Here is a 10,742-nt window from a genome sequence, read left to right on the forward strand (position 1 = left end):
GTGATCGGCGGAGATCTGATTTCTCTCTTATTGGGTTTAAGCCCAATTTGATCGTAGTCGGTTGCGACCCCCAGGGTGGTGAGGCGATCTAGCAGTTCGTTTAAGGCTGAAACATCTGCCGGATCTAATGTGTCGGAGTATTCAGGGCTGAGGCGGAGGCGATTTTTGACGATGAGTTGGGCTGCTTCTGGCTCAACGGCCGGGCGGGCGCCCATAATGAAGTTGCCGAGTCGGAGAGTTTGCCCTGAAACCAGGGCCTCTCCGGAAGTGATACTATCTCTGATGACAAGGCGAGCCATCGATCCTTTTGTCGGCGGCACGGAGGAACTCTCAATGAAAGCACCAATGTCGGTGTCAAAACCGACAGATCTCGGGTAGGTGGTCCCAAACTGTGCATCTAAGGATTGAAGGTAACAAGGAGGCAGGGGACATGATGTTTACCCAGGTTCGGGCCCTCTTAATGGAGGTAATACCCTACTTCCTGCTTGATTGACTATGATGAATATAGGGGTTACAAGAGTTGATCTACCTCGAGATCGTAATGGCTAAACCCTAGATGTCTAGCATGTATGATTGTGATTGTCCCTATGGACTAAACACTCCGGTTTATATAGGCACCGGAGGGGACTAGGGGTGTACAAAGTCGGTTTACAGAGGAAGGAAACTATTCATACGGACGCCAAGCTTGCCGTCCATGCAAAGGAGAGTCCCATCCGGACACGGGAGGAGGCCTTCTGTTCTTGTATCTTCACGGCCCGTTAGTCTGGCCCATGTCACATAGGCCGCCTATCCGAGGACCCCATAATCCAGGACTCCCTCATTACCCTGACAGCATCATAACTGATAATGGCACCAATCTATCCAAGGGTGCTATGAAAGAATTCTGTCAGTGAGAGCATATTTGTCTTGACGTCTCGCCAGTTGCTCACCCCAGTCCAATGGCCAAGCTGAAAGGGCCAATCAAGAAATCTTGAGAGGGATAAAACCCCGGCTTATGGTCCCTTTGCAAAGGACGCCGGGTTGTTGGGTTGAGGAGTTACCCTCAGTGCTATGGAGTATCAGCACCACCCCCAATAGGTCAATAGGTTACATGCTCTTCTTCATAGGTTACGGGGCAGAGGCGGTTCTTCCAAGCGATATCCGTCATGACTTGCCCCGGGTGGCGGCTTATGTTGAAGTTTTTAATGAAAAAGCGCGTCAAGATGCTCTTGGTATGTTTGATGAGGAGCGTGACCTTGCGGCGGCTCGTTCAGTGATATACCAGCAAGATCTGCATCGCTATCATAGCCGCCGGGTTAAGACCCAGACATTTCAAGAAGGCGACTTGGTGCTCCGGCTGCAAGATCAAACTAATATGCATAAATTTTCCCCACCTTGGGAATGACCTTTTGTGATCAGCAAGAACTTGAACAATGGGTCATACTACCTTACTGATATTTGAGAACATAAGGATTCATGCACATCGGAGGAGGAGACCCGCCGACCATGGACCATCGCTCACCTTCGGCCATATTACACTTGAGCCACCGGCTCTGGTGATGTACATACTTTCTTAAGTGTATATATTATGATCACTATAATAAAGTCAGCATCCCTGATAATTCAGGGCCTCTGTCGTTTCATTTCCAATTATCCGATCCTTTATTGTTTGTTCATAAGGTCACTTGGGGGCTTCCTGCTCAATGAGCATAGCTATGCTTACCCTCTTGGTCCGACTTACATGTCGTCTTATAGGTCACTTGGGGGCTTCTTGCTCAATGAGCATAGCTATGCTTACCCTCTTGATCATACTTACATGCCTTGTTATAGGTCACTTGGGGGCTTCCTGCTCAATGAGCATAGCTATGCTTACCCTCTTGATCGGCTTACATGCCAGGTGTAAGCACCAAATTCCGGGTTATCCTGCCTATATGACGTTGTTACTCCACCCAGGTAATCCTGGAATGGCCCGCCGTACCTTGACAGTCAATCTTTTCAATAAGCCCTTGAACTTGTTAAGGTTAAAACAACGGTTTGTCATGCGAGGACCGACTTACAGGTGTGAAGGGTTAACTCAGTGGTTGTGCGGCCCATGAAAGCACTTGAGTTTTAGGCTGGCGGCCTATGAAAGCCTTGTTTTTTCTGGATTCTGTTTTTTTGAAAATTTTGGATTTATATCCTTCTTCCATGTTAACATATGGTTTTCACAATTCAGGCCATGTAGCCTTAATTCTATGATTCATACTTGAGTGTATTGGGTTAATAACCCACCCTGATAAGCAGACTTTAAGTCGCCAGGATGATTCGCTTTGAATAAATTCAAGTCATGATCTTTAGTCTTTACGAGTTAATCCCCATGCTGGATTATAATTATTATAGCATCATTATGATATCAGTCTACATGTATGAATTTTTATATTAGCAAGAATATTTAGGGTTTTTCTAACCTGCCCTGGTTACAGACTTTGAGTCGCCAAAGTATATTATATTGGAAATTGTGACCCGCCCTGGCTTAAACCGCTATGGTGTATGCTGTTTGATACGTCTCCAACGTATCTATAATTTTTAATTGTTCCATGCTGTTATATTATCATTCTTGGATGTTTTACAATTACTTTATATCATTTTTTGGTACTAACAAATTGACATAGTGCCTAGTGCCAGTTGCTGTTTTCTGCATGTTTTCTACATCGCATAAAATCAATATCAAACGGAGTCCACATGCAACGCAACTCCTGGAAACTTTCTTTGGGCCAGAAGAAATCCAGTGGGCCAAGGAAGCACCTGAGGGGCTGCTCGAGGGGAGCAGCACCCACCAGGGTGCGCTAGGAGGCCCAGGCGCGCCCAGGTGGGTGACGCCCACCTCGGGTGCCCCCCGAACCACCTCTTTTCTCTATAAATACCACAATATTCCAGAAACCCTAGGGGAGGCAAAAAAATATTGATCCAACCGCCGCAGAGTCCAGAACTACCAAATCCAATCTAGAGACCGTCATGGAGGGGTTCACCACTTCCATTGGTGCCTGTCCTATGATGCGTGAGTAGTTCTTTGTAGACCTACGGGTCCATAGTTAGTAGCTAGATGGCTTCCTCTCTCTCTCTTGATTATCAATACAATGGTCTCTTGGAGATCCATATGATGTCAGTCTTTTGGCGGAGTGTTTGTTGGGATCCGATAAACTTTGAGTTTATGATCAGATCTATGTTTTTATCCAAGAATGTTATTTGAGTATTCTTTGATCTCTTATATGCATGATTGCTTATAGCTTCGTATTTCTTCTCTGATATTTGGGTTTTGTTTGGCCAACTTGATCTATTTATCATAGTGGGTTCGATCTTATGGTGCTTGATCCCAGTGACAGAAGGGGAACCGACACGTATGTATCATTGGTACTAAGGATAACAAGGTGATATCTATATCTCCGCAATAGATAAACGGATCTCGTCTGCATCATGTCATCGTTCTTATTGCATTACTCTGTTTTCCATGAACTTAATACACTAGATGCATGCTGGATAGCGGTCGATGTGTGGAGTAATAGTAGTAGATGCATGCAGGAGTCGGTCTACTAATCTTGGATGTGATGCCTATATAGTGATCATTGCCTGGATATCATCATGATTATTTGAAGTTCTATCAATTGCCTAACAGTAATTGTTTTCCCATCGTTTGCTATTTTTCTCAAGAGAAGCCACTAGTGAAACCTACGACCCCCGGCTCTCTTTTCATCATATTTGCCTTTGCGATCTATTTTCTCTTGCATTTATTTTCAGATCTATTAAACCAAAAATACAAAAAATACCTTGCTGAAATTTATTTGTTCCGCGATCTATTTATCCTATCTACCACTTTTACCTCATGTTATTTGCCTATCTTGAGGCGTCATACCCGAAAGGGATTGACAACCCCTTTAACACGTCCGGTTGCGAGTATTTGTTATTCGTGCGCAGGTGTTGTTTACGTGGTGTGAGGAGGTTCTCCTGCTGGTTCGATAACCTTGGTATCATCACTGAGGGAAATACCTACCGTCGCTATACTGCATCATCCCTTCCTCTTTGGGGAAATACCGACGTAGTTCTAGCAGACATCAAAAGGAATTTCTGGTGCCGTTGCCGGGGAGGATCTTCAACATCAACCAGGTTCCTAATCACAAATCTCATCTACTCACAATTTACATTATTTGCCATTTGCCTCTTGTTTTCCTCTCCCCCACTTCACAAAAATTTGCCATTTTATTCGCCCTCCTTTTCATTCGCCATTTTCTCGTCAGATCTATTTGTGTTCTTGTTTCACTATGGCTAGTTTGAATGCTCCTCCTTTGTTACCAGATTTTGAAGTTTTATACTTCAAACAAAAATGAGGAGAAAATTTGAAATATGCTTGGTATAGGCTTATGGAATCTTATCATGTTTGCAACCTAAAGGGAGATGCGAAAATTTTTCATAGAAATTTTTACGTAAGATTGGCTTTACATCATAGACAACTCCTGGATTTTGCCGCAAAAGGGAATTTGATTGAGTCTGATGTCAATACCGCCTATGAAATTTTGGAAGGAATTTTGGGGCTTCCACCACAAAAGAAAGGGTTTTCTTTCACCCCAGAGGGAGTCAAAATTTTGGACATACTCGGTGATTTGCATAAACATATGGTGTAATTACAAAAATATAATGAACCTCTCAAACATCTCAATGGTAGTATCAATCGTATGAACACTTTGATTTCTCTTTGCAATAAACGTTTGGATAGTTTAGATCTCAAAATGGTTTCTTTTCCAGAAAATTTAGGGAAGCGCAAAGAGCCTCCCGGGTTTGAAAAGACCCTTACTAAAGTGGCAAAGATAATGGAAGACAAAACTTAGATCCTACGCATTATCCCTAGCTAGGGGCGTAAAACGATAGCGCTTGTTGGGTGGCAACCCAATGAATAAAATTTATTTTTGCTTTTTGCTTTATATTATTGAGTGTTAGAACAATTATTCTACTGTTATGATTGTGTTTTTTGTGTTTTAGTTAGTGTTTGTGCCAGCAATGCCTTTGGGAAGACTTGGGTGAAAGTTTATTTGATCTTGCTGAAAAACAGAAACTTTTGCGCTCACGAGATTCGTTGTAATTTTTTACAAAAGAGTGATTTTAAGTTTATTCTGTTTTTAGAGGATTAATAGACAAATTCCTCACGTCCACCAATTTATTTCATAATTTTTGGAGTTACATAAGTATTCTAAATTTTTAGATTACTACAGACTGTTCTGTTTTTGACAGATTCTGTTTTCTTTGCATTGTGTGCTTGTTTTGATGATTCTATGGTTTTCTTTGATGATATAATGCAAAAACAAAATAAGAATAGATTTTATATAGTACTTATATTAGTGGTTTGGTTTCTTATACTAACGGATCTCATGAAGGTTTTGTTTGAGTTTTGTGTGATTGAAGTTTTCAAGTTTTGGGTTATCTTACGATGGATGAAGGAATAAGGATAAGCAAAAGGCTAAGCTTGGGGATGCCCGAGGGACCCCAAGATAATATTCAAAGAAGTAGCAAGCAACTAAGCTTGGGGATTCCCCCGAGTGGCATCACCGCTTTCTTCTAACAACCATCGGTATTTTACTTGAAACTATGTTTGTATTCGTCACATGATATGAGTTTTGCTTGGAGCGTCTTGTATGATATGAGTCTTTGCTTGTTTTGGTTTGTGTTTTAAGTGTTGAATCTTTGCTGGACACACCCATTTTAGAGAGCCAAAAATTATGCTATGATTTCTCCTATGCTTCACTTCAATTTTTTAGAGCCATGGACTTGCTCTAGTACTTCACTTATATCTTTTTGAGCATGGTGTTCTTTGTTAATTTTGAAGAAATGCTCTCATGCTTCACTTAGATTTATTTGGGAGTTAGTAAACTTTTGAGAAAATATCTCTTGCTTCACTTAGATTATTTTGAGAGAAAGAAAAAAATTATGCTCATGATCTTCACTTATATTTGTTTGAGCTTATCAAAAGCAACATATGAAAATAGTCCCAAAGTGATAGATATCCAAGGAGGATATAAACAAAACTTTCATGTAGATCATTGGACAAAATAAACTTGATTCTTAGTAATGGTTTTGAGATATGACGATATGATATGTGAGTCATATTGATGAGTAATTTTGCTTTAGTAAGAATAAAGATGTTAAGGTTTGTGATTCCCTATGCAAGCACGAAAGTCAATAGTTATGCAATGAAATTTATATCCGACTTATGGTGCATTATTTGGTGTTACTTATGCTTAATGCTTGGGTACGAGATTTTTTGCTTTTTGGTTGATCGCTTCTCAATCTTTTTGCTAGCCTTCATTTTGCACTAAGTATGATCACTACTTGTGCATCCAAACCCCTTTAACCCAGTTTTGCCATATGAGTCCACAATACCTACCTATATGCGGTATTTCCATGCCGTTCTAAGAAAATTTGCATGTGCCATCTCTAATGTTCAAAATAAATTTCTCTTTTGTGTGCTCTACTGCTCGCGAGGCGGTAAAGGGTAGCCAATATTTTCCATGCTAGATGCGTTATTCCCACGATGAGTGTTTATTCACTTGTCATTGCACGAGAATACGACAAAGGTACTAGGGATGCCCAGTCCAGAAATGAATAAATGAATTTACTTTATATTATCAAATAATAAATTCCTTGGAAAGTGTTGGTATGGAGGGCACCCGTGGATACAACTAGCCATGGAAAGTGAAAGTTATGGTGGAAAACGGAATACAATTTATTTTCTGTCTGGGAACCGCCTATGATGTATCTAGCATGGAAAGTGTTGGGATGCTCCAAGTCGTTTTCGTTGGTAAGAAAAGTATGCCTCTCAAAAATAATTTTATCTCTCAATTTAAGCCTTGAGCTCTGGCACCTCCACACACTTCCCTCCGTGAAGGGCCTTTCTTTTACTTATGCAATTTTTATTTTGAACTTGAGTCTCCATCTTCTCTTATAAAGCACCAAGTAAGGTGCACTATGATCGTTGTCGGTGTTCTGGGAATGGGGGTCCCCAGACTTGCCTGCGTGCGGCCTGCAGCATGGCTCACCAGTGGCCCAGTACGGCCCGTCTTCATCAACCCAAGCTCAAGACCCTCGCGAGGGGCCAAGCCTCGCGGGGCAGACGACACAAGGCCTCCTTAGGGGTGGCCTCACCAGGCAGGCTCGCGAGGAGGCGGAGAGATCAAGGCAAGGAGTACCTCATGAGGTGCTCGTGATGCAAGCCATGACGATCAAGACCAGGTGGGCGCCAGGCGGGCGCCAGCCTGCACAGTGTCCTCGTTTCCTCTTTGGTTCAAAGGTGGCAAGCATAGGCACGGAGTACCGAGGCATCAGGAAAAGGTTTCCATATCGGTGCAACGAGACCAAGACCAGCAGGATGGCAGGACGGAGGTCACCGTGGAGCCCATGACGGCGTCATCACTAGTGCCTTTGGCAGTCGAAGACCACCTTTAGTCAGGATAGCTTGTACTAGTTGTCCCCTTTCAAAGTGGCCGTTGTTGGCTCCCTTCCCTCTCAATATTTGGGAAGAGGACCAGGGCCTCTATAAATAGAGATAGCCACCACAGTAGGGAGGGAGGTTCATCCGCATTCCACCACAAGAACACCTCTCCTCGTGAGGTTGTTCTTCCTCTCTACTGTTCATCATCAGCCCAAGAGGCAATCCACCACACCACACACCGGAATAGGGTATTACACCACAAATTTGGACCGAACCAGTATAAACCTTGTGTCTCTTGTGTTGTTCATTGTTCTAGCTTAGAATCGCGGTGAGGTTGTGGGCGTGTTTCGGTAGGGAGAAGATCTTCGTGCGCTACAGAGTTCGAACCTTAAGGGTTTTTCCGGAACCCGATATCCGACATTTGGCGTGCCAGGTAGGGGTGCACCGAAACCTTCTTTCCGCTGATCGTCGTTCCACTACTTCGTCGCATCCATGTACGGCGACCCGACGACCAACGCTGACCGCTAGGCGGCATGGCCAGCCCATGCCGCGCCGCCTGCCCAAGGTGACCTCAACCACGCACCTCAGGCAGCTCGCACTCCGCAGAACGCTGCAGGGCACGGGCGATGCGGTCAAGCACTGCCTGCCCTCACTCCACGGCAAGTGCGATCAGCCGCAAGGGCCTCAAACCACGCCGCAGCCACGACACCGCACACCCGACGGGAACAGGCGAACATGAGGGCCGAACTCACTGTGGCTCGGGAGCTGCCGCGGTGCAGGTTGCAGGAGAGCGGCTGAGACATGCTGCTGGAGCGCGTTGCCGAGCTCCTGGATGCTGCTACTTCAGGGGCGCCTCCCTTCTGTGTCCAGCTTCCACCCCAGGCCATGGTCAGATCGTGCGGCGGGCCCATCCACGCCCGCGCACCCCCAGGCGTGCCCCAAGGCTTCATCGACACGAGCTCAACCATCGACAGCGGGCGTCAGACTACACCAGCACCACCCCCGGTGAGCGAGGGCATGCGCATCGCTGCCTACGGCACGGGCAGGCCACTGCCCCACCATCCCCAAGACGACGCGCTAGGCCAGGCCACATGAAGCATGGGGCACTACGGCGAAGCCTTCGGGGAGGCGACCTCGGAGGCTTACGTGCCCCACATGGTGGATCGGGAGTACGCGCTGGAAGACGACCCTGGCTCATTTCTCAGGTCAGGCTGGGAGGAAGAGACGCCAGAAGCCGAGCCGTTTCAGGAGCCCCAAGGAAACCTCACCAACCGCGCTGGCAGCAATAGCTATCGGGTACCGCTAATTCCTCAGGAGCAAGCTTATGCTAACCATGGGTCGCATGGGAGTTCAGGTCACTGCAGCGGAAGGCTGCCCCAGCTCAGTGGCCTCCCTTCCGCCGGGATGAGCACACTGGGGGCTGCAGGAGAGGGGCCGGGAGCCAGGCCCCTCCCCACGACGCATGGAGCAAGGTGTTTCCCGGAGGTAGGCCCTCTGCCAGGGAGGTGCTGCAAAGCCTGCCCTCGGCAGAGGACCCGTGGTCACCGGGGGAACCGCTGGCATCCCCTTTACCCCATTGGCTTCGTCCTTGGTTTCCGGCCGCCGTCAATGGTGGTCGAGGGTGGCGCAAGGCGGGGCCCTCGTCTGGCGATATGAAGCAAGGCCGGTACATGTGAAGAAGGCCCAGTGCCTGTTAAGCTCGCTGCCCGTGACACTCTCACGTAATAATGAGTTGGGGATGTACACGCCCCAGAGTCTCCGGAGAGCCGCCCTCGGGCCTCGGGGGCTCCCTCCCACGCCCAGTGGCAGCACTTAGCTCCGCGCTGGTGAGAAGACATCAAAGACTAGACTAGGTGCCGAACGTGGCCTTTTGCTTTTTGCCTCCCTTTCTATGGTCGAGCTTCCTTGCTTCGGATTTAAGTTGAAGTTGAATTTGCATTTACGTATGCGGGGGTGTCTTGTCTTGTTCGTGTGATTTCGCGTGTTCTAGCTTCTGCCCTAATTTGGAATTTGCACCAACTGCCTCCCCCTCGCAAGCCTCTCGCGGGGGGGGGGGGGGGGGGCTGGGCTAAACGCGCACGCGCGCATGCCGTCCCACGGCCGGCACTCGCTCTCGCGAGGCCCTCACCACATGGTCAGCAGGTCCCTCAGAGGGCCCTTGGAGGTTCACAGCCTCGCAAGCCCATTCAAGGCTTGTCCGAGCTAAAGGTAAACCACAGCGACTAACCCGTCATGGGGCTCGTAATATCATGTCGGCGCGCATTCAACGTCGCTCCTAAAAGCATGTGGATAACATTCTTTTTACATGAGGGGCTTCCCCTCCCAAAATGTTGTTACAACCTTCAGGGCCACGCCCGAGCTATTTGTGTGCAGGATAAGCAGCAAGGGAACACAGGATCAGTTAGACATATCGCTCACTGCACCTTGTTGGTCGCCTCCGAAGGCATCACTGGCACCACTGTCATTTTCGCTGGCATCACCATCGCCGTCATTGGCGCCGTCTTCACCACCATTGACCACGTCGCCTTCATCCGCAGCAACTATCACCCCGTCATTGTTGGAAGCAAAGGCCCTAACAAGTGCATCCATGTTGTCCTCTACCCACCGTGCCAGGTCACCTCGAATGGCCTCAAGCATCGGGGCAATGACAGCGTCGAAGTCGAAGTGGGGATCTGCATTCTGAAGGTGGCTGAAGACGCGGGAGAATGCACACCCGAGAAGGCTCCGGATCCTCTCCTCGACAAGCTGGTGAGCTCTCTCGGAGCGGTTCTCCAGGTGCGTCACCACATCAGTGAAGAATTGGAGATGGCCAGCATAGTTGGTCACGTGAGGATACGGAGCGTCCGCATCGCAGATATTGCCTAGGGCCATGTTGGCCCTGTTCCTGAGCTCTTGGAGCATGGGTCCGTGCATGTGCTCCAGCGTCTGTCATTGAAGAATTTCTTCTCTATTCTGCCGTGCAATGAACTCGGTGTTGTCGACCCGCTATTGAAGAAGGAGCATCTCGGCACGGGTGGAGGCCAACTTAGTCTGCGCCGAGACCAGGGCGGTTGTGGCGGCCTCCGTGCGTTGCCCCATTTCAGTCAGCTTGGACCTGAGGGCGGCAGTCCTGCCCGTAGCCTCGGCTTCAATCAGCTCCAGCCTCTGGTTATACCTGCGCTCAAGACCTGCATGAGCTTCCCCCACGCGGAGGTTGACCTCCTCCTGGATTCGAGCCTCGCGCGCGCCAACCTCGTCCTCCACCTGGGTAACCTGGCGCTCCCTCGTCTCCAACCGCTCAAGGTCAAGATTGCGCTGGCCTCCAGCGTCA

Source organism: Triticum aestivum, chromosome 7B (assembly GCF_018294505.1).
Source record: "Triticum aestivum cultivar Chinese Spring chromosome 7B, IWGSC CS RefSeq v2.1, whole genome shotgun sequence".
Taxonomy (NCBI): Eukaryota; Viridiplantae; Streptophyta; class Magnoliopsida; order Poales; family Poaceae; genus Triticum; species Triticum aestivum.